This window comes from Erpetoichthys calabaricus, chromosome 5 (assembly GCF_900747795.2).
Source record: "Erpetoichthys calabaricus chromosome 5, fErpCal1.3, whole genome shotgun sequence".
In the NCBI taxonomy this organism is placed as follows: domain Eukaryota; kingdom Metazoa; phylum Chordata; class Cladistia; order Polypteriformes; family Polypteridae; genus Erpetoichthys; species Erpetoichthys calabaricus.
This window is the reverse complement of record NC_041398.2, coordinates 128,916,316-128,940,775: the sequence shown is the minus strand read 5'-3', so window position 1 is coordinate 128,940,775 and position 24,460 is coordinate 128,916,316. Positions and strand designations below refer to the sequence as shown.

Sequence of the window (24,460 nt, the reverse complement as noted above, 5' to 3'; positions counted from 1 at the left end):
GACAGCCAATGTGGGGACTTGTCACTCCTCTCTTCAGATCACTACACTGGCCTCTTTAAGGGGCATGTATTAAATTCAAGTCCTTGATGTTTGCCTACAGTGTAGTCAGTGGATTAGCACCTATATATATGGAGATACTTTGGAGGACCTATGCTTCTTCTCGACCACTTAGGTATGCTGTTGAACATTGTTTTGGGGGGGCCACCTTTGTGTGGCATCAAATCTCAGTTCAAACTCTTTTTTGTGTAGGTCCTGGCTGGGGGAACAACCTGTCCATTCAAAATTCTGACTCCATCAATGTGTTTATGGAGCACTTCAAGACTCTCTTGTTTGTTGGGTTCCTTTCAACCTGATATTAGCTGTTAGGCTTTTGTAACCTAGCAAGTGTAACTCGCTTCTGTTTTGTTCTGAGCTCTTCACTTGAATTCAATTTTGTACCTTTGTCTTATAACATTTTTTCCCATTCAGTCTACCAAACTGATATTTACTCTATTTTGTTGACCTCTTTTGTAAGTCACATTGAATAAAAGCGTCCAGGAAAGTTAATAAATGGAAAGGGAAAGCAACCGTCCATTGCAGAACTCACTCAGGAACAATTTAGAATGTTCCCGTTAACATAACGTGTAGCTCTTTGGGTGATGGGATGTTAAAACAGAGCACCCAGAGAAATTTTCACAGAGACATGAGGAGAATGTACAGCTTCATTTAGGCAGTTCACGTGAGCAATAAGGTAGCAATGCTAACCACTGTGCCACTAAATCTTTAACACATATTCTTACAAATAATTTTGCCTTTTATTAAGTTAGATAAAAGGAACCTCGCACAACTGGGCAGAGAACATGATAATGGAAGAAAGAAACAATGTTCATTGTTAATGATGACCAAAAGAAAATTGCTCCACTAATATCTGTGAGACGTAGAGGGCATTACTGAGGCTGAAACTCCAAACATGAACACACAAAACAGTCTCGGGTTCAAAATAAAGAGTTTGTATTACATAAATACCTTTGTATAACAATTATATCAGGCCTGTTCTTCTTTCTCTTTCTCTCTCCACACTGCTACTCCTCCAGTTGAGTGTTGCCTGTCTCCACTCCCAGCTCTGACACTTTGAGCACTTCCAGTGACATGACATGGCCAGTTGGAAGCCTTTCAGAATCATAAGAAAGCCAGGGAGGTCTTCCCTTGGGAGCACCCTCTATTGTCTGCCAGGGACCCCTACAGGGCTGCACCTCTGGACTCCAACTCCCATGCATTCCTGCAGGTGTCCAAACTTGGACACTATATGAAGGACAATGCCGTCTGTCAAAGTGGAGGATGAACGTCTCCCTGCCAACCTCTTTTGCCAGTTCCTGTAACCTTCTGGCATTCCAATTAGGAAGGGAATCATAGTACATCCTGGCTAGGGATTGCTCCCATTTAGTCCATCCTTCCATTACGGCATCCCGAACAGATAAAGATTCCACCTCCATTCTGGGCAGAACGTTCAACTGTCCCCTGTTGCATCTATATATCACATATCTGTCCAAGCCTGTGGCAGAGTAGAAAGATTGCTCATGAGTTCATTAGATTAGGAGACACTGAATATGATGGGCTGTTATCAGTAAAGATGTTATTTTGTAAATACATTTTAATTTCATATCTGTTTGCTGTTTTGATTTGCTAGCTCTCAAACTCAAGAGCCAGTTTTAAACAAAAAGTAAGGCCTGAACACACTACTGTGAGGGCCAGAAAAAAGAACTAGCCAGGCTTCAAACTCAGGAACCAGGACTAATGGCTTGTACAGTCCAAAATTCACCCGACTAAAAAATTATCACAGGAGAGAAGAGGGTAATTGTTAAACCCCAGCCACAAATAATGAAACAATGTTCTTTAATATATTTAAAGGTTTTAATAAAAAAGTTAAAAAAGAACAAATGATGTCAAAAAGAGGTGTCAAATAGGGACAAACCCAAAAATCAACAAAATCAAGTTCAAAATCCAAAAATTAGAATAGCAGTACTAAAGCAGAGGTCATTAATCAGAAGATCAAAAACGAAAACACCCCAAATCCGCAAATCAAAATTCAAAGGAAATCCAAGTATGAACAAGAGTCAGTACCTCACTGGCCAGCTTATAGCCTACTAGATCCTTTAATAAGGATTTGGGAAGTATTAGGCCTGCCATTCCAGGGGCTCAACCCCATTCTGTTAAACATATAAACAGCAAGGAGCATCACCAATACTCAAAAAAAAACAACAAAGGAAATGGAAAAAGAGAAAAGAAACTTGAGTCAGGGATGAAACCCTGACTGTTTCATAGCAGTTCTCATAGACATTTTGCATTGTTTGTCTATCTTGTGCTTCAAGGCACATGAAACTGCAACTATTAGCCCTGTGATTATTCTATCCTTTCAAAATAATGTCCAAAGCCTCCACATAGTGTATTGATTTGTCCACTCCTGGGGCCTCATGTATAAACGGTGCATACGCACAAAAATGTTACGTATGAACGTTTCCATGCACAAATCGCGATGCATAAAAACTTACCTTGGCATAAAGCCACGCACATTTCCACGGTAGCTCCAACCCTGGCGTACACAAGTTCTCCACTCTGTTTTGCAGACTGGCGACACCCAGAGTCAAAGCAGTGCTACTGTTCCTGTGTGGTTACCCTTTCTTTAGATCCACATCCCTGACATGGCTTTATCATATACACTGAAACTAACTGCATATTGTTTATTAGTTTAATGCATCTGATTGTAATTAACCTGTAATAATGTAATATTCCAGGGACTAGCCAAAGTATTCCAAATACCATAGCTGCTTTAGCGTTGTTACTCTCACTGCACCTTTTTTTCAGCTGCTCCTGTTAGGGGTTGCCACAGCGGATCATCTTTTTCCATATTACTCTCACTGCACCACTCAGAGTATTTATATCACTGTATCTGAGTGTGGAATCACAGCTCTACAGTAGCTGATCAGAAAGAGAATTATCGGTATACAGCATCTAGAACACGCTGCTTCAGCCATGCTGCCTATTTGAACTGCTCTCACTCGGCAAATGCTTCAAAGCCTTTCCTATATGGACCTTGCGGTTCAGAAACAATTTCATCCCAAGAACTATAAACGCACTCAATCAGTCCATCAAGTGTTCTTTGTAGAACTGTTTGTACTTATTAGTACAATTACCTCACTGTAAACGTGCGATGCGGTTATAATATTGATTGCACAACTTGAGCCACTTTATAAAGCGCGTATTTACATATGATCATGATATCATTTTTAAGATGAAATGTAGTAAAATATGTTTATTATATTATACCAGGCATGCGCAACCTTTCCGCTATTGACGGCCGCACTACAGACTTTTTACTTTAATAACGGCCGCACTACAGACTTTTTACTTTAATAACGGCCGCCAGTAAGTCCAAGTAAACTTAATAATGTTTTATGATTTATGTAAAAATTTACAGATTACACATTAAAACAGAGTATGATATATCTGACAATATTCAATTTACTGGTCTACATATGTAAAAAAATGTCTACGAAACGTCATATAGGACAAAAAACCTTTACAGCAATTGTTTCAGGAAGTTTGGAAAACATCGCCATTAATGGCTTCCTTGCTCTTGCATGTTTGCAGACAGACTTGCAAAGTCAGGGGACTCGCTGGAGACCATTAGCCGTATTCCAGACTCTAGATTGCTGTCTACCAATCGGGTTCGGTACTTGTTTTTCAGATATTTCATTCTGGAAAACGCTGCTTCGCACATATGATGACCGTTTGCTAATGGCGATAGGCAGTGTATGGACTTAGCCACAAGGCCGTACAGGCGTACACTCCCATTTCCTTCTCAGTTCCATATTGGCTAGCCGCTAGTCACGTGACTTCAAATGTACTCCTGGGTGTCAGCCCATTTCAACCGAACTTAATATTCAAGTAAGCAAATCGGCTTTCGGCGTCACCATACCGACCCGGCCGACAAAGATTCCGCGGCGTTGAGACCCCTTACTCGCTGGAGTCCAGAGACCCTACACCTGCACGGCCGCCATTACGTACACTTTAATATACACGTCCACGGCCGCCAAAGTCCTTGCCCACGGCCGCATGCGGCCGTACGGCCGCAGGTTGCGCACAGCTGTATTATACAGATAAAATGTTAACATCATTTAAATAATCTATATTGTTAATAATTAAACATGTGAGGACACGGTGCCGCAGCACTAGCTAGTTCAGGGACTGTTCCTGCCTCGCGCTGTATTCTTGCTGGTGCTGACGCTACACTGGAAGGATAGATGGATAGAATAATTAAACACGTACTATGAAGATATTTCAATGTTCCTTAAAAGTTTTGAAGAATCGGCGTTCTAAGCTTACAGATGGCTTAATGTCTATTACAGAGCTGATTGTGTGGCGATTGGGTCTTTGGAGAAAGAAAAGTAAGGACAGGAATTGGGGGTTAGTACGTTTGAAAGAGACAGTACTGCTACAATAAAGTATTTCATCAAAGGTTGTGCATGGCGCAGCAAGCATCTTGCGTGAGACATGAACAATCACTGTGCCACCGTGTTCCCATGTTTAATAACATGCTTTAACTCCTATCATCATGAAAATGATATCACATATACATCTCAGTATTTTAATTATTCAGAGAGCTGTAATATTAAGAATGTAATGGATTCTGTGTCCTGTCGGAGGAAGAGAAAGCCCGGAAGCACATAGTGATTCACACACATAGAGCACACAGAACATCAAATACAAAACAAAGCATTTAACGTGCTAGTTTAATTATGATGGGATTTGAGAAACTGGTAAATTAAACAATTTTAAGATGAAGTTTATGATGTTCTACTTTAATGACAAAATAAACTACGTGATTAAAGTGAAAATTTCGAGATTAAAGTTGACATTTCGTGCTTTTTTCCCACTGTGTGCCTTTTTTTTTCTCTGTACCCTAATAAGCTTTCATATGACACTCAGACGGTGGGCTACGACTCACTTTTTCACGGTGACTTTGATATGTGACAACTTTTTTATTTAGGGCACTGTGCGGCTTTGTGAACTTGAGCTTTCTAGTTTCTCCGACACGCTATGTCACTCGATCAACTTCCTTTTGTTGTTTATACCACTATTTAAACCATCCATCCATCCATCCATTTTCCAACCCGCTGAATCCGAACACACAAATAGTATGTTTTTCCTTGCCTCCACTTGGCATTTGCTGAAATTCTTCTATTTTCCCCCATGCATTTACCATTGCCTTTTCACAGAAGCCTGAAGGCTGAGCTTAAGGGCTATTTATATTGATTTGCACATTCAAAAAGGCGTAATTCTGGGAGGAGTTGGAGCGGGACAGAAGGCGTGTGCACGTGCGTTACTTTTCACGCTGACCGGGATTTATGTAGCGGAAGAACGTGGAAGTTGATGTACGCATAGATTTATGCATCTGGATTTTTTAGTGCGTATGCACATTTCTGCTTTTGTCCGTACGCCATGTTATAGTGTGAATTCTATTCTATTCTGTTATACATGAGGCCCCTGTTATTTCTGGTATCTTTCTGATGGGTTTGTTTTGTTTCCTCTGCCTATTGATGGCCTGTTTTTACTTGCATGGACAGCCTTTTGGACCTCATATTGAGAGTTCACAGCAGCAGCTTCCAAATGCAAATACTACACTTGCAATCACTCCAGACCTTCTACCTGCTTAATAGTTAGTAAAATAATGAAGGAACTACCCACACCTGACTGTGGAACAGCTTGTCAGTCAATTGTCTAAATAATTTTCAGACCCTGAAAATGGAGAAAACAAGTATAAAAATGGCTGCTATTACTAAATGGCTCATATGGTATTTTTGTTAACCCTGTTGAAATAAAACTGAAAGTCTACACTTCAATAACTTATTGATATCTTCAACTGAAATCCATTGTAGCAGTGTACAGGGCCAAAATTATGAAAACAGCACCACCATCCAAATACCTATGAACTGTACATAACTCAGTTGTTTGCTTCAGATTTCCCTCACTCTTTTTGTGAAGAAGTGTTTCCTGGTTCCCGTCTTAAATTCACTTCCATTTAATTTTTCCTAGTGTCTTCAGGGATATTATTTACTATTTAACTTAACTTGCACATCTTTGGGGTATGGTCACAAAACCTTATCCTGCAATAAACTACAATAATAACATCAATAATTAAACAGCTTAAGTCAGTAAAATGCTGCATAAATTATATCAAAACCTCATATCAGACATTACAAGTTAAAAGTGCCAAAAAGGCTCAAAGGAGCTATAACACAGTGCCAAGCGTGCGACACTCCGTGCCCTTGAGCAATTGTTAATTCTTCCATAATTAACCCACAGTTATTCTTTTGTGGCTTTATTGGAAAGCGGTAACTTTTGAAGGCAGTTAATTGCATTGAAGCTGTTGAAAAACATTCTTCTGCTTGTGTACCACTTGTGTGTATTAGTTTTAAAAGGCTCATACCTTATACACTCTTTTTGATCAGTCATATGTATTTAAACCAGCTGCTGCTGATGCGTTTTTTTTATTAAAGCATGGGCCACTCTTTTTTTTTCTTAAAGTTTGCTTTTGTCTGGCAGCCAGATCCTCACAAACACAGATCAGCTTTGTAGCATGTGTCAAAAAGAAAGTCTCAACTCCAAACTCTGCTAGCAGAATGATGGGTTTTGATAAGGGGAGCAGACTTTTATAGCCTCCACATAATGTGGCCTTTCAGTATTTGCTAATTTAGAAAGCTACTTATATGTTAAAGTTAAATAATACAAATGGGTCTGCACATCTCAAGAAGAAACATGTTACTTCTCCGATTTGGAAAGAGCATTCAACAACATAGAGGAGACACTAAAGTCGGTGACAGGCCTGAATTGTCTCTGGCTCCTAGCTAATATTAAATCTAGTTCAGATGTGGTAAATATTAGCTTTCCTTTGGAGATGTTGACAGTGTGTGATTTTCCACACACACAGAGCAAAGGTCTGCACAAGCACACACCTACTTACACTTCTATTCCCTGCTGTTGCTTCTGCTTCTGCATCCGGTTATCAATGTGGTCCACAGCACACAGAGAAACCAGTGTGTGAGCTGAAAGCTTGCAGGGTTTTCAGCGAGACCCAGATATGCCCACTTTTTATAGAAAACTAGTTGTGGGAAAACTTGCCAGTTGTTTTATTGATTTAATTTCTAAAATCACAAGCCCAATGATATTTACAGCATGTTTTTAAATATATTTAAGTTTGCATACATTTTTAAAATGCAATTTCATTTCTTCTATTAGCTAAAATAGTAGAGAAATGTGGGTGCTTCTGTATTATATTGAAGGCACCCTTACTGTTTCACCATCCATCTATTTCTCAATCTAATCCAAGCTATAGTTTTTATGTATCTCACACAGTGGTAGCGCTGCTGCCTCGCAGTTAGGAGACCTGGGTTTGCTTCCCGGGTCGTCCCTGCGTGGAGTTTGCATGTTCTCCCCGTATCTGCGTGGGTTTCCTCCGGGCGCTCCTGTTTCCTCTCACAGTCCAAAGACATGCAGGTTAGGTGGATTGGCGATTCTAAATTGTCCATAGTGTGTTCTTGCTGTGTGGGTGTGTGTGCATGTGCCCTGCGGTGGGCTGGCACCCTGCCCAGGGTTTGTTCCTGCCTTGCACCCTGTGTTGGCTGGGATTGCCTCCAGCAGACCCCCGTGACCCTGTGTTAGGATATAGTGGGTTGGACAATGACTGACTGACTGACCATTGTAGATACTCTACTGCACATTTGTACACTATCAAGCAATAGTTTTCTCAATATGCAGGATACAGAGAAGTTAATTCATGCATAATTGAAAATACTTTTGCAAAGATCAATATTAGTTCAGTTCTTAAGCCTTTACACTGGCTTCACTTACATTTAGGGCTCATTTAAAAGTCCTTCTTTATACACATTAAGATATACAATGGTTTTATAAAGGTTTCAGACACTTACTTTTTGCAGGTTTTATTTTTGTTGTAGACTTCATTTTGAATTGTTAAATTTGCTGTTTGTGCCCATCAAGCAACACTTAATAACCCATAATGACAAAGCAAAAATATGTTTTCAGAAAGACTTGCACACTTTAAAAATCAAAAACAGAACTCTCTCATTCATTTAAGTACAGTGGAACCTCGGTTTGCGAGTAACTTGGTTTACGAGTGTTTTACAAGACGTGTAAAAATTTTTAATAAATTTTCACTTGATAAACGAGCGAGGTCTTGCAGTACGAGTAGTTTGTCTGCTGAGCGTCATGTGATCACAACTGAGCTGATGGTTCTTCTCTCTCTCTCACTGCAGGATTGTGGGCAATGGTCTCCTATTCTCCGTCTGAGTCGGTGTGCCTCACTCATATAGTCAACATCCGTATGAGCGTATAGTGTTTACTACAGCATTAGCATTGTGACTGTGTGCGCGCGCGCGTGTGTGTGTGTGTGCACGCGCACGCTCGTGTGTGTGTGTGTATGTGTGCTCGCGTGAGCTTGTGCGTGTGTGTGTGCTCGCGCACGCGCTTGTGTGTGCTGTGATGTGCGAGTCCCCGTCTTGCACCCTAAAACACGAAGCTGAGTCTCAGTACTTTAGCAACACAAACTTTATTCAGCTTGAAACAGCAACAGCGTGGTTATTTATACACAGACACAGCAGTCAGGCAGGGCCCTGCGCATTTATAATGTTCCTTGTTCCTTGTATCATCCATTGACGGCAGGCGCTTATAGCATGTCCGCGATCTTTTCGGATTCGCTTTTACGGAGAACTGCTACAGCGCTGGGAGACTGCGATTGCTTTGGGACGCTCTTCAGCGTGTCATCCCGTTGGGTGCAATCCCACAAGAGTTTAGAAACTCACTCACACCAGCCATGATTCTTTTCAAAGGTAAAGTGCAAGTTAATTTGTTTTATGTATTTTTACTTTATATTTTGTATTAATATTTTTATATGAATAGTTTTGGGTTGTGGAACAAATCATCTGAGTTTCCATTATTTCTTATGGGGAAATTCACTTTGATATACGAGTGCTTTGGACTACGTTTCCGGAACGAATTATGCTCGCAAACCGAGGTTCCACTGTATTCAGATCCTTGGCTGTGGCACTCCAGACTGTGGTCAGATGCATCCTGGGAATTTGCGTTGATTAGACATCATTTAGAAAGGCACACACCTGTGTATATAAGGTCCCACCATTCACACTACACACCAGGCCAGAAACCAAGCCATGCTGTCCAAGGAACACTCTGTAGAACACCACAATTAAATTGTGGTGTCTTGTGTTGATCAGAATAAGTGGATAAGATTTCTAAAACTTTCAGTGGCCCCAGGAGCATAATGGCCTCAATGATTGTGAAATGGAAGCAGTTTGGAACCAACAGATCTTTTTGTAGAGTTAGCTGTCTAGCCAAACTGACTAACCATGCAATATTGGTCATGCTCAGGGAAGAAGACCAAGAATCCAATGGCTGTTCTAACAGAATTTCAGAAGTTCTCTAACGAGATGGGAGAACCTGATGGAAGGATGGCCACATCAGCAGCACTCCATCAATTAGATGTTTGTGGTAGAGGGCAAGACAAAATACATTCTTGACTAAAAGATACTTCCAGTTTAAAGGATTCTGAAAGCATGAGAAAACTTATTATCTGCTGTGATCAGTCAAAACTTGAACTCTTTATGCAGAACCCCATGCATTATGTCTGTTGAACAAGTCAATGCTTATTACCTGCCTAAACCACCCCTACGATGAAGCATTGTGGTAGCAGCACCAAGCAATAGGGGTGCATCTCAGTGTCAGTATGAAGAGGGAGGTCTGTGGTGATGATGCAGGCTTTAAATAAAAATGATGCAGCTCAGGCTCTGTGGGTGTGCATGTTCATGTGACCCCAAGATGTTTAATGAGGGCTGTTTGCGCTTGCATGTTTGGGCACTGTTGGTTCCAATATCCACATTGACTCTCTGCAGGTCGTAATTAGGACACCACTGCACCCACAGAGTTATAAAAGGGGGGAGCCTGACATGAGAGGATGAGAAAACAAAAGAAATAAAGAGAGTGGAGCTTGAAGGAAATGGAAGAATCAGGTAGGAGAAGGTGCTGTCATGGAGGGGTTGTAGGTAGTCAGGAAGGCAGCCAGCACTCAAGAGACAGAAGATGCGCTTGTTGAGCGCACTAGAGACCTACCACGCAGGATGTCTCTTGGCTGAAGGTCAAAGATCAGTGGCAGGAAATGGGAGCAACGCTCCGCACTACACTTCAATAAATGCCTGGGTAGACGGTGGGGAATCGAGTCTGTAATTAAAGAATTGAGTGTGCCTGTTGGTGGACATCTCCTTGTGCTGCGAAGATAATAATCATAAAGCAGAGGAGATATCGGTTGTTAAGAAGGAAGCACCATGGTTCATGATTGTTTTTAAAAGGCAGGATTCTGCCTGGGATTTTAACCTTGTTTTATTAATATATTTATTATTTATTCTTTGATTTTAAACCTCCACTTAGAACACTATTTTTATTGGATTACTTATTGCTTATTTTCTATTATACAAGGAGCACTGCAGACTCTGAAACACTGTTGTTTGCTTTAATAAAAGCACTTTTGAACTTTGCACCACCTTTTCCTGGTTCAGTGTCCTGATAACCCTGGTTCAATTTCGATTTGTGACTATCAACGGCCCTGGATTCAAGGGAGTATGGCAGCTGCAGCAACAAAGTTGCAGGCAGAGACAAGGAGAATTAAGAAAACACAAATGTAGCCAACTATATAGAGGTCTCCAAAGAAATCCTGCTCCAGAGTGCACATCAACTCAGACTGGTTTGACAGTTCACCTTTCAACATGACAATGACCGGAAGTATACAGCCAAGACAATACCAGAGTTGCTTCAGAACTAGTCCTTGAGTGGCCCAGCCAAAGCCCAGACTTTAACCCAGAGAAAATCTGTGGAGAGACCTGAAGATGGAGCTTGAGAGAAGACTTTAACCCAGAGAAAATCTGTGGAGAGACCTGAAGATGGAGCTTGAGAGGATCTGCCAGTGACAGTGACTCACCCTGGGTGTATTACAGGCCACACTCTCATATACCAGAGGAAATCAGAGCCAACCATTAACCACAGAAGCAAGAAAACTGCCCACAGGTAGTGAAATGAACTCTGGTCTGCAAAGCTGTGAAGCAGCAATTCTAACCACTGCTACATTTCAGTATGGAAGTTGATAAGCTTGTCCACGGATACAAATAATATGTTTTAGTTATTCTTTTAAAAACAAATATATTTGCATTTTCATTTGTTTTCCTTTGCAATCCCTGATAGTCCCCTCAATGGCTTTTTGAAACTCTCAAAATATTGATATTTTCCTGAAGGTGTATTTGACATCTGTGTAATACTGTGCATTTTGCAGGTTAATCCCTAGCAATTTCCTCAGTTTGACAGACAGAGAAGTGCAAGCAGGAAGAGCTCAAAAGGCACCATCTGAACACCCGTTGTGTTGTGGGTAATGAGAGTGCACTTTATGGGAAATGTTTTTTCTATTAGCAAAGCATTCTTTTGTAAGCCACTTGAAAATAAAATTCTCAGGCAACACACATTAATAAATGCTCTTCTGTGTCTCTCTCATTCCTTTGCTGGCAGCCAGTATGATCTCACTTGCCTAACTGTAGACGCCAAAATCCTCTTATCTTGCTCTCGCTCTCTCTTCTTTGCCAGGACCGGTAGCTGAAACGTTGCCACAAGATACCCTTGCATGTATTTCCCACTTCCACCCAGAGGGAGCCTGGGAAGTATTTTAAATAAGCTCATGCTTCCTGCTTGGCTTAACATCCAACAGGTCGTGGCCACATAGGATTCCAAGATCGAGGTTTGCACTTCCTCGCCCTTGCTTGTCATGCTCTCGGGGCCAAGCTGAGATTTATGTCAGCCTTCACAATCTTTCATGCAAATTTTTAAACGTAAAACAGAAACATGAAACGCTCAGACGGCATTGCTTAATATGCTCCCTATATACCTACATTATGCAATCTCCTCCATCTGTGCAAATGACATACCATGAACTGTGAAGCTTCAGAAAGAGCTCCAAAAAGTAAGTTTTGCTTCTGTGACAACAAGGAAAAGTTTTATTTCTCAATTATCATCAACCACCACTTGTAGTAACATGAATTTAAAATGGTGCCAATAGAAGCTTTTCTAAAGGAAATTTCTATGTTGCCCATTTTAAAGTTATATAGTGATATTAAAGAGACAACTTCAAAATTTGTAGATATACATAATAACCTAATATAGTCTTCACAAGATATTTACTTTCAATGCCCCCATCTCCTATTTTCACCTCGTTAATGCAGAATAATAATGAGTGCTGGTTTAAAGCCTTAGAGATGGGAAAAATATGATCCACATCTGTTAAGAATATCAATGGTGTCTGTGAGGGAGGATTTAACCAATGAGCACAATTATTTTTTGGCATTGATTTCCTCCCACGATCCACAGACTTGGCAGCATTTAGCTGGCTCTCTTGGAGACGGGTACTTTTTGATAGCCTGGCATTGTGACCAGGACTGGATAATGCATTGATCCTACTGATGAAATGGCTTTTTCTGTTTCTTTTGGAAGGGTGTATTCAGAAAATGGTTGGAAAGACAGCTTTAAGATGAATGTTTATATAGACTGTGTCATGTATGTACGTCAGAGGGTCACCTTTTGGGCTTGTCAGAGGTAAGCACAACCAGTAGGGGGTATGATTGCTGACTCTTCTATATCTTTTGTCACCCACAGTTCCAAAAAGATGCCCATTGAGGGCAAGTGACTCTGCCCATTCCAGTCCATGAGTTATAAAAGAGAAGGAGCTCCTGAAAAGAGGCATCTCATTTAGAAGATTAGCCACCTGCACCATGGAGCTCCAACCCTAAAGGCTAACTGGCCTCCAGAACCTTTAAGCTCCAACCTATAGCTAAATTTTGCTATTGTTTGTTTACCATGGCATGGACCGCTTATTTATTTGAATCAATTTATTATTTTGAGGTTGTCTTGATTCCTGTCGTAACTTCAGCTGACAACAACAGGTATGGAATTTCATTTTGTAAGGTGCATTAATGCCAAGCATATGGTACAGCACTAATTTCTGTTTTAGATCTTCATGACTGGCAATGGTCTGTGTCAGTACTGTAGAAGAAAAAAGGGAAATTAAGAAAGTATATGAAAAGACCGATCAAGTAATCTTACCCAAGGTTAAAAGTAACAATGGGTGTCATGATGGCACAATGGTTAGTGTGGCTGTCTCACAGTTCCAAGGAGCTGGGTTTGAATGTATGTGCAGTAATTATGAACAGTTTAAATGTTCTTTAAATATTTATTTAATATTATTGTTTTTTTATATAAATATGTAATTTTATTTAATATTAAGTACATCTACAAAATACTGACCTCAGATGGGTAAATTCCTATGTGATCGGTTATTTTGTGTTTTACATCTGTAATTAGTTTAAACTATTTTGCAGAAATCTGTTTATACTTTAATATTATAGTCTTTCTGGTGATCTTTGTTAAAAAAGCCAAACTAAATCCATTGTGATTCAACCTCATATAATAAAAGAATGTGAAAACTTTCAAGATGGTGAATACTTTTTATAGGCACAATATATCATTGATAGGTAGACAGATGAAATGCTCTTCCGAAATGCCACCACGGAAAGGCAAGAGGTAACAATGAGAACATCAGAAAGATTTTTATCAACAAAATAATAAAATAAGTACAGTGCATCTGGAAAGTATTCACAGCGCATCACTTTTTCCACATTTTGTTATGTTTAAGCCTTATTCCAAAATGGATTAAATTCATTTTTTTCCTCAGAATTCTACACACAACACCCCATAATGACAACGTGAAAAAAGTTTACTTGAGGTTTTTGCAAATTTATTAAAAATAAAAAAACTGAGAAATCACATGTACATAAGTATTCACAGCCTTTGCTCAATACTTTGTCGATGCACCTTTGGCAGCAATTACAGTCTCAACTCTTTTTGAATATGATGCCACAAGCTTGGCACACCTATCCTTGGCCAGTTTCACCCATTCCTCTTTGCAGCACCTCTCAAACTCCATCAGGTTGGATGGGAAGTGTCGATGCACAGCCATTTTAAGATCTCTCCAGAGATGTTCAATCGGATTCAAGTCTGGGCTCTGGCTGGGCCACTCAAGGACATTCACAGAGTTGTCCTGAAGCTGCTCCTTTGATATCTTGGCTGTTTGCTTAGGGTCGTTGTCCTGCTGAAAGATGAACCGTCTCCCCAGTCTGAGGTCAAGAGCGCTCTGGAGCAGGTTTTCATCCAGGATGTCTCTGTACATTGCTGCAGTCATCTTTCCATTTATCTTGACTAGTCTCCAAGTCCCTGCCGCTGAAAAACATCCCCACAGCATGATGCTGCCACCACCATGCTTCACTGTAGGGATGGTATTGGCCTGGTGATGAGCGGTGCCTGGTTTCCTCCAAACGTGATGCCTGGCATTCACATCAAAGAGTTCAATCTTTGTCTCATCAGACCAGAGAATTTTCTTTCTCATGGTCTGAGAGTCCTTCAGGTGCCTTTTGGCAAACTCCAGGTGGGCTGCCATGTGCCTTTTACTAAGGAGTGGCTTCCGTCTGGCCACTCTACCATACAGGCCTGATTGGTGGATTGCTGCAGAGATGGTTGTCCTTCTGGAAGGTTCTCCTCTCTCCACAGAGGACCTCTGGAGCTCTGACAGAGTGACCATCGGGTTCTTGGTCACCTCCCTGACTAAGGCCCTTCTCCCCCGATCGCTCAGTTTAGATGGCCGGCCAGCTCTAGGAAGAGTCCTGGTGGTTTCAAACTTCTTCCAATTACGGATGATGGAGGCCACTGTGCTCATTGGGACCTTTAAAGCAACAGAAATTTTTCTGTAACCTTCCCTAGAGTTGTGCCTCGAGACAATCCTGTCTCGGAGGTCTACAGACAATTCCTTTGACTTCATGCTTGGTTTGTGCTCTGACATGAACTGTCAACTGTGGGACTTTATATAGACAGGTGTGTGCCTTTCCAAATCATGTCCAATCAACTGAATTTACCACAGGTGGACTCCAATTAAGCTGCAGAAACATCTCAAGGATGATCAGGGGAAACAGGATGCACCTGAGCTCAATTTTGAGTTTCATGGCAAAGGCTGTGAATACTTATGTACATGTGCTTTCTCAGTTTTTTTATTTTTAATAAATTTGCAAAAATCTCAAGTAAACTTTTTTCACGTTGTCATTATGGGGTGTTGTGTGTAGAATTCTGAGGAAAAAAATGAATTTAATCCATTTTGGAATAAGGCTGGAACATAACAAAATGTGGAAAAAGTGATGCGCTGTGAATACTTTCTGGATGCACTGTAGATTTCTCACAGTTCAAAACCTTATCAGGAAAAAAGTAGAAAATATATAAACAGAACTAGATAAAATTTAAAAAGTGAACATATTTGATGACAGTCACTATATAAACGTTTTCTATCAGAGCTACCTAGAAAAAATATAAATCTTTATTTTTTGTTTATCCACATATTTTAGCTTACACTTTGGGTCCTGCAGGTTGCTACAGAAAATCATTATTATAAAGTTCTGAATGGTGGCTCAAGAAAGTGACACAAAATGATGCTACCAGTGGGGTTATCAAGGCTCTTTGGAAACTAAATGTACAAATGGCTAAGATTTCCAAATAGAATTTGGTTGTTCTCGCAAGAAGTTATTGTAAAAATCCTGTAAAATCTGGATGTTTTATAATGGAATGGCTGTCTAATACTTGATATCATTTCTCCTGGCAGACAGGGTTGAAGAGTTTACATGAAGTTCACAGTGGAGAAACAGGTTTTCATTTTTTTCCATAGATTAAATATTATCAAATTCCTCCTTTGCACTTGCAATCCCAGTATATTTTATTGTATCATAAATGCACTGTTTCTCTTGGTGTTATTTTGAGTGCCAAAAACACAAAGGATACTCTCCTATTGCCTTCAGTTGAACACCATGGCACCTGTTCTCTGACTACAAAGTATGCCTGATCTAATCACTCGTAACTGTTTTCTGCCATAGTCTCAGCTTTAAACACGCACAGTTGATTGAAGTAATAATTTCCTAAAATTTCAATCACTTTTTTTGTTAAATTGATGGCTGATTGAAACACCTTGTCCTGTCAGTCACAAGTTATCTAAAAGCAAGGTAAAGAGAGCAGTAATTAACCAGCTAGATAAACCACAATAACGGCATGTGCATATTCTGTTTCATTCACTTAACTTCAAAGAAGTACACTTTAATGTTTAGTAGAGTTTTGAAGATTGCTGACCCGCTACTTTTAACTACATTAAACTGTACTGTATATTTATAGTTTAAAGTGTGCAGATAACTGTTTAAAGAATTGTACACATTTTATCCTTACCCAGCTACTTGGTGTAGAACGTATTTAAACAGCTGGTAATATCTTCACAAATAAATTGCCACATCTGTTTGCTTAAAATGAAAAGATTCAAGCTGTTCAATTATTAGTAGAAGAAGACACTGCATTTTTTCAAGGCATTCAAAGCACTTTACGCAGAGATGGCGAACCACTTGAACCACCACCAATGTGTAGCACCCACCTGAATGATGTGACGGCAGCCATTTTGCCCCTGTACGCTCACCACACATTAGCTGTTAGGGGGTGAAGTGGTGAAAGAGATATTTACAGCTTTCAGATACAGGTAAAGATAGTTACAGTTAGTAGCAGCTCATACCCTTTAGTCCTTTGATCAGCAAAAGACCAAAACTGTAGACAATATTCCATATGTGGCCTCATGAGTATGCCATGCAGTGCAGTATCATTTCACTCTACTATACTGCATAACCTTCATGCTTTATTAATCACTTCTGCTCCCATCTGGGAGTGAATCCACAAGAAGTACAACATCTTTTTCATAATGCTTATTTTCTAGCTTCTGACCAAATCTCTGCCACTACCTCTTGCCCAATATAATTAATTATATTAAATGTTTTATTTCATTTGAACCTTTTCAAATCCTGGAGTCACTGTATTTTTGAAGAATTCCTGAACACCAGAAGCTAACCAGTGTTTTCCAATTATATAAAAATGTTATTGGCCTGTCCATGTAACCATAGGCTAATATCCATCCATCCATCCATCCATTTTCCAACCCGCTGAATCCGAACACAGGGTCACGGGGGTCTGCTAGAGCCAATCCCAGCCAACACAGGGCACAAGGCAGGGAACCAATCCTGGGCAGGGTGCCAACCCACCGCAGGACACACACAAACACACCCACACACCAAGCACATACTAGGGCCAATTTAGAATCGCCAATCCACCTAACCTGCATGTCTTTGGACTGTGGGAGGAAACCGGAGCGCCCGGAGGAAACCCACGCAAACATGGGGAGAACATGCAAACTCCACGCAGGGAGGACCCGGGAAGCGAACCCAGGTCCCCAGATCTCCCAACTGCGAGGCAGCAGCGCTACCCACTGCGCCACCGTGCCGCCCAAGCTAATATCCATCCATCCATTTTCCAACCTGCTGAATCCGAACACAGGGTCACGGGGGTTTGCTGGAGCCAATCCCAGCCAACACAGGGCACAAGGCAGGGAACCAATCCTGGGCAGGGTGCCAACCCACCGCAGGACACACACACACACCCAGCACACACTAGGGCCAATTTAGAATCGCCAATCCACCTAACCTGCATGTCTTTGGACTGTGGGAGGAAACCGGAGCGCCCGGAGGAAACCCACGCAGACAACATGCAAACTCCACGCAGGCAGGACCCGGGAAGCGAACCCAGGTCCCCAGATCTCCCAACTGCGAGGCAGCAGCGCTACCCACTGCGCCACCGTGCCGCCATAGGCTAATATAAGTAAGCTTAATGTGCATCAGAGGTAATTTCATGGAAGCAATTATTAAAGAAAAGATTAAGCAGCACAAGTGAAGAACAGGTGTATTAGTGAACCATCAACATGCTTTTAGATGGGCGATTATGTTTCACTAATATAATAGAATTCCATAAGGATGCAATAAAAGTATTTGATTAGAGGGTCTCCTATGATATTATTAAGCTTGACATTTTAAAAGCTTTAAATAAAGTACCAAATGAAAGGCGTGGGATCAAAAAAAAAAAATGTGAGTTCAAGCAGCACTACATCGGTGCAAAATGGTCTTCAAAACCAGAAGCAAAGAGTTATGATGCAAAAGTAGGTGATGTAAAAAGCTGTGTTCCACAGGAATCAGTGTTGAGGCCACTGCTCATTTTAACTTATATAAATAATCTTTACAAACTACAAAGATACTTAAATTTGCGGATGACACTAAATTATACGAAAGAGTTAACAGAATCATCACACAGAGACCAGGAAAGAATACAGGCTTGACGGACATGCAGCAGATTAATTTGATTGTACATAAATGTGAAGTAGTGCATATAGGAAGTAAAAATGCTAGATGTGAACAGAGGCATAGCTAGGGTTTTCAGCGCCCAGGGACAACTGAAGATTTCGCGCCCCCTCCTGTTTGCCAAAATGCAATGGGGAACATCAATTCGACGTCCCGTGGATGCTGCACCTGGGGACAGATGTCCTCCCTTGCCCCCCCCCCCAGCTACGCCACTGGATGTGAATGAACAGTGGGAGGTTTGAAAGTACATTTGAAGAGAGACCGAGAAGTGGACTTGCAAATGTCCACATCCAGACAGTGTGTTAAATCTATTATGAAGGCTAATGTAATGTAACACAGAATGATATGTTGAATACTAAATATACTGTACACTGAGAATTTTGTTTTGATTATTTCATTTGATTTTTGTATATTTTTGGCCACTGAATTAAGTTCAAATCTGGTAATCCAAACATTGTAATCGAAACACATTAGCTGAAAGATAAAGAAACAGGCAAAAATCAAAGAAATAGCAGTCCTCACACACAAAAAAAACTCCAAATGACTTTAATGAAAGCACTGCATGAGTGCCTGTTTCTGAAGGGCTTAGGAGTGTTGACACATGGGTGGCCCAGCCTCTTTGGGCAACCACCCAGAAAGCACATAGGCGACAGAGTTAAACTTTAAGGGACAGTACACAATTAACCGATAATAAATACAATCAACAGAAATAACATTAGAACAATAATTAGACATGATAAAAAACACAATAAAACATAAAATGTACAAGAATTCAGACTGTTACATAACAACGATGAAGAATTTGTCCCAACATGTTCAAGCAATGAGCCACAGCCATTCACCCAGGATCAACTTAATGACTTAGTAAGAGATCTAAGCCTACCCAATGATGTTGCAGAGCTCTTGAGGTCCCAATTAAAAGAATAAAAATTATTACATCCAGGCACAACTTTCTCTTGGTACCAAACTAGAGATAAATACTGTATTTCATGAAAGTCGGATCCTTGATTTACTGTTCTGACATAAGTGAGCTACTGCAGAAACCCGGCAGAGATTACAATGCAGTAGAATGGAGACGATTTATAAACTCATCTAAAAGGAGTACTTCTTCATAATTGTAATAAATATGCATCAATATCTGTTGTTCATGCTGTGCGTTTCAAAGAAACATATGAGAACTATGAAAATCTTCACAAGAAAATTAATTACAATAAGCACCATTGGTGTGGGGATCTGAATGTTCTGTGCTCCTTATTGGGTTAGCAGTCAGGACAAACAAAATTTCCATGTTTTCTCAGTGAAAGATTAACATTTAGTTCAGAAGAAATAACCATCTAGGAAAAAGCTACAGCTCGCTGGCAAAAACATCATCAGACTTGATTTACTTGATTTTGATAAGATTTACTTATCTTGGTGGATCCAGATAAAATGCTGGTACTACCACTTTATATTAAGCTTGGTTTAATGAAGCAGTTGTTCTAAAGACTGAGCCTGTTTTGTTTATTTTTGCTGAAAGTTTTGAGGTTTGTCTGAGGCTAAATTGACAGAGGGCATTTCTGGTGCAGAATTTAATGGTGTGATCAACAATACGAAGCAGGTTGGGTATCATTCAAAGTAGTAATTTAGTTGACATTTAAGATCCAAATTAAAAAGAAATTATGAAAAATGTATTAGTTAAGTTTAAGGTGTATTGGGTTGCATCATGAGTCCTAAAGTTCAATCTTTGAATTTTTTCCCTGAAAATCTTAAAGCAGTGAGTGAAGAGAAGAGTGAAAGATTCTAACAGGATATCAAGGACATGGTAAGGAGGCACTGGAGATATTGGGATGTCAGTATGATGATGGACTGATGTTGGATGATACATAGGGACACACCAGAAAAGAGCACAAAAAAGCCAGAAAAACTAAGAAGTGACAAAATCTAGAAACGTTTTATGTAACTTAATGAATATGTATTGTTGTTTTCATTACATATACCTGTATGTTTAAAACACCTAGACTAACTAAATATTTTTATGTTAAATTGATTTAGAACAATTTTGTGTATATAAATAAATTGTGCAATTTGTTAAATTTTAATAATATTTTCTCAATTGTGTATTTAAATGCAATGTGATGGAAACATTCTAATTACATTTTTATAGTGTTCATGAGTGCAGAGATTGCGTTGGTTTGGACATGTGCAGAGGAGAGATGTTGGGTATATTGGGAGAAGAATGCTAAGGATAGAGCTGCCAGGGAAGAGGAAAAGAGGAAGGCCAAAGAGAAGGTTTATGGACGTGGTGAGAGAGGACATGCAGGTGATGGGTGTAACAGAACAAGATGCAGAGGACAGAAGATGATTCACTGTGGCAACCCCTAATGGGAGCAGCCGAAAGAAGAAGAAGAATTTTGCAGACCTGTTATCATTATTACCATTTCAGGACACAGTGTTCAACACTGATGTCTCTTGACTCTAGAATTCTTGGCTTAGATCCAATGCCAGGTTATTAACCATTTTAATTTTGCACATTCTCTTCATGGATGTGTAGGATTTCCTCCCACAACCCTAAAGATGTGTGTCTTAGGCTGATCTGCTATTCCGTGGGTGTGCTCTCCAATGGACTGGATGCTATTGTCCATGCCTTTTTCCTGCATTGTGTTTATTGCTGCTGGAACAGGCTGCTTCGTGGCATGATCTTCAGTTGGGTTAAACAGGAATAAGAATGTCATGATATTATTATAGTTACAAGTTGTGACAATTTAATTTCCAGAATGCCATATAAATGAGTAAAAATCTCATCCTAAGGGGATAGCCCATATCAAATTGATGGAGCAGGGACAAACAGTGAACCAATAATGGTGTTTAGAAGTGCTGAAAAGGTTACGACATTCTGTTTGAAGGGAAGACCTGAACTGCGGCCTGACAAGTGGATACTGCCCAAGCCATGATGTGTTCAGTGTTTGCAGCTTCCCAGCTAAGAAACCAATTACCAAATTGGACCATGTGACTTAGCCACTTGTAATTTCTGGCCCTTGCCAAAAATAAAAACTGACATGAAAGAAGGAAGATTTTCAGGCATTTCTGACAAAAGAACTCACAGGTATCCCAGAAACTGAGTTCCAATTATGTTTTCTGCAACGGCAATGTCATTTAACTGAAAGCACAGCTGTGGAAGGAGATTACCTTGAAGGTGACAGTAGTCACTAGTGCACAGATAGGCAAACATTTTTTCTAAATGCTCATTTCATGGATTAAATTGTCAAGCCTCATATAATATAAGTTCCACAATCTTGCAATTAATATTTTGCTTTTTCACAGAAATTTAAAATACAACTTTATAACATGCTTTCTTACACAACTGCAGAGGGAAAACTTGCAGAATTTATAAAGAGATGACTGGATGAGAATTTGAACCCAACTCATTGAGTTACAAGGTTTCAGACCTAGCTAGTGTGTAACCAGTGTTTTGTGCACATAAAAATCAACACAAATCTATAAATAACCATGCAGAGAAATAATTATATACAGAACTAAAATTGCCTACGTTTCAAAATATCCAAAGTAAGACTATCAATATGGAAAAGAAATTTGTTAGAATTTCCTGAAATTTCACTTTTTCCCCCTCAAAGCTTTTTTTTGTGTACGTTCTCTTTCATTGCCAAAGTTATATCTGCAGCAAGAGGTGCCAGCTAGAAAATGCGGTAACTGTGGTTTTGTTATGTGGCATCCTACAACCTGGTCAAGGCCGAGAATTGTAATTCAACTTGGGCCCAGACCAACCCAAAACAGATACAGCTTGTATCCTTTTCTAGCTGGACTGGAGCCCAGATGCAACGCTTGAAAGGCCGGTTTCCAGACTACAGAACAAACAAGGAAATGCTGAAGGTTACCGCTCCCTGATTTTGCTGAATTTTTCTCATCTCTCACAATCTGATCAGCCGCCAATTCAAATGCAAAATGAAAAAGTTTATATAGGCAGTGCTAACAGGGAGGCTTTTAACAGTGCCAAATAGATTATTTCTTTTTAATTCTGATCAACATGTGAGAATAAAAGGTACATGTTTATTGTAACATTAAAGCAGACGCCTCAATTTCTGTCTTGTGAGGTTAAAATGACATTCAAACACATTTGATTTTTCTGTCTTTAACATGTTGTGTATTAAAACTGTTGTGATGCGTTGGCCGGGAATCAAACCCGGGTCAACTGCATGGAAGGCAGCTATGCTAACCACTATACCACCAACACATTCTGTCTTGTGTAAATAGTTGTGGAAATAGTCTAATTTTCTTTGTTTGAAATAAGAAAGCATTCATCACTAGCTAAGTTTCCATCCAGTTTTTTGCGACGTTTTGTTATCGACAAACACAATATACGTAAAAAAAATGTGCGAAATCTGCTGTCTCCAGCCTGTTACCATCCAACTGGCTTTTTATCGATAAAATGGTGTGCGTGATGACGTCATCCCACCAAAACGAACTGTCGCATAAGTTTTGTTGTATCGCGAAAAAAATCTGCCCTTGAGCCATTTCCATACATAATTTTGTGTATGTCGCAAATTATCTACCTTTTGTTTTCCACGTTACACCCCCTCCACTAAACAAAGAAACAAAGAAATGGAGAGATTATTCAGACAGTTTTTTGAAATTTGCCAGCTTACTGTTATTTCAGTTTCACAAATAATTGGAATTGTACATAATATCTGAAGACGACAGCAGAATGAAGCAGTTGCTTGTCTGATAGCCCTAGAGCTCAAAGAAAGTACCCCAGTGCGACGAAACCCACGGGTATGGGAGAGACAACGGAATAAGACCTTCTGGGAGGAGGTGGTGGAGAGACACTTCACAGAAAATCTCTGGCTGCAACATTTTAGAATGACACGGCCGACGTTTGAGATGTTGTGTGGATTCATCAGTCCTGATGTTGCGCCCATCACAGGTTGCCACCGACCACCGGTTCCAACCCAAAAGCGGATTGCCATCGCCCTTTACAAGCTGGCAACCTCCACCGAGTATAGAGTAGTTGGAGAAACTTTCGGGGTTAGTAAAACTACCGTCCATCGATGTGTATATGCTGGGTGCACCGCTATTAAAGAAAAATTAATGCGGCGTTATATCAGACTTCCGACTGTAGCGGAGGCCAATGAAATTGCATACCGCAATTCCTTGGTGCATCTTGTGCCACAGATTTACGGTGCGCTGGATGGCACGCATGTGCCTATTCTTCCCCCGACGGAAGGCTACCGCAATTACATTAATCGCAAAGGGTGGCCATCTATTGTTCTCCAGGCCCTTGTTGATGACAGGTGCATGATACGAGACATTTGCATTGGCACTCCTGGAAGTGCCCATGATGCAGCTGTGTTTGCAGCATCGGATCTGTACAGGTGAGCCTACCTTTCAACATCCCTTCTCAGTGCGATAACAACTGAATTAGTACTGTAACCTGCTTCCCTTAAGGTTTTTAATTAAAACTGAAATTTGAATTAATACAAAATAACGACGTTTAATCAAAAAAAAACTCTCTTCATCAGACCATGCAAACCGCTCCGCCATTCTCATTTTGATTGCCCGTGATGAAAATGTGACACATTTATTTGCGTTAAAGCCCTTTTTTCCGACAAAAAGTGTTTCCAATGTAGTTTTTGCGACATCTGAAGTATCGATATGGAATTTATGCGCTAAAGTTAAACGGAAAAATATTATGTCGACATGTACAACATTTTATCGATAATTAGCATTTCCATCAGCTATATCGGTAAAAAAATTTGAAGCGCTAAATATTTTTTCGCAAAAACGCCTTGGATGGAAACCTGGCTTATTACAGATTTAGCATTTAGAATGGCATTTCTCATTTTCAGGCTTTTTATGAAAACCAATGGCAATGCTAGACGCCATAGTGTGATATTTTGAAATATGCTGTAATTCAACACGTTCCATAATAATACATTTTATTTATATAGCACCTTTCCCATCCTCAAGTGGTCAACTATCTTGCAATTCACTAACATACTGGACCCTTCGCTGTGATGATGGGTGACCTACCTATCTATAGTGTGTCTTAGATTAGGTCA

The 24,460-nt window shown here is 40.1% G+C and overlaps 1 non-coding gene across 1 annotated transcript; it reads right to left on the bottom strand.

Annotated features, from left to right (window-relative positions):
* Positions 1-22,563: 22,563 nt before the first annotated feature.
* On the bottom strand, positions 22,564-22,635 carry trnag-ucc (transfer RNA glycine (anticodon UCC)). Its single transcript has one exon. It is a non-coding gene; the product is annotated as a tRNA-Gly (tRNA).
* Between the last annotated feature and the right edge of the window lie 1,825 nt (positions 22,636-24,460).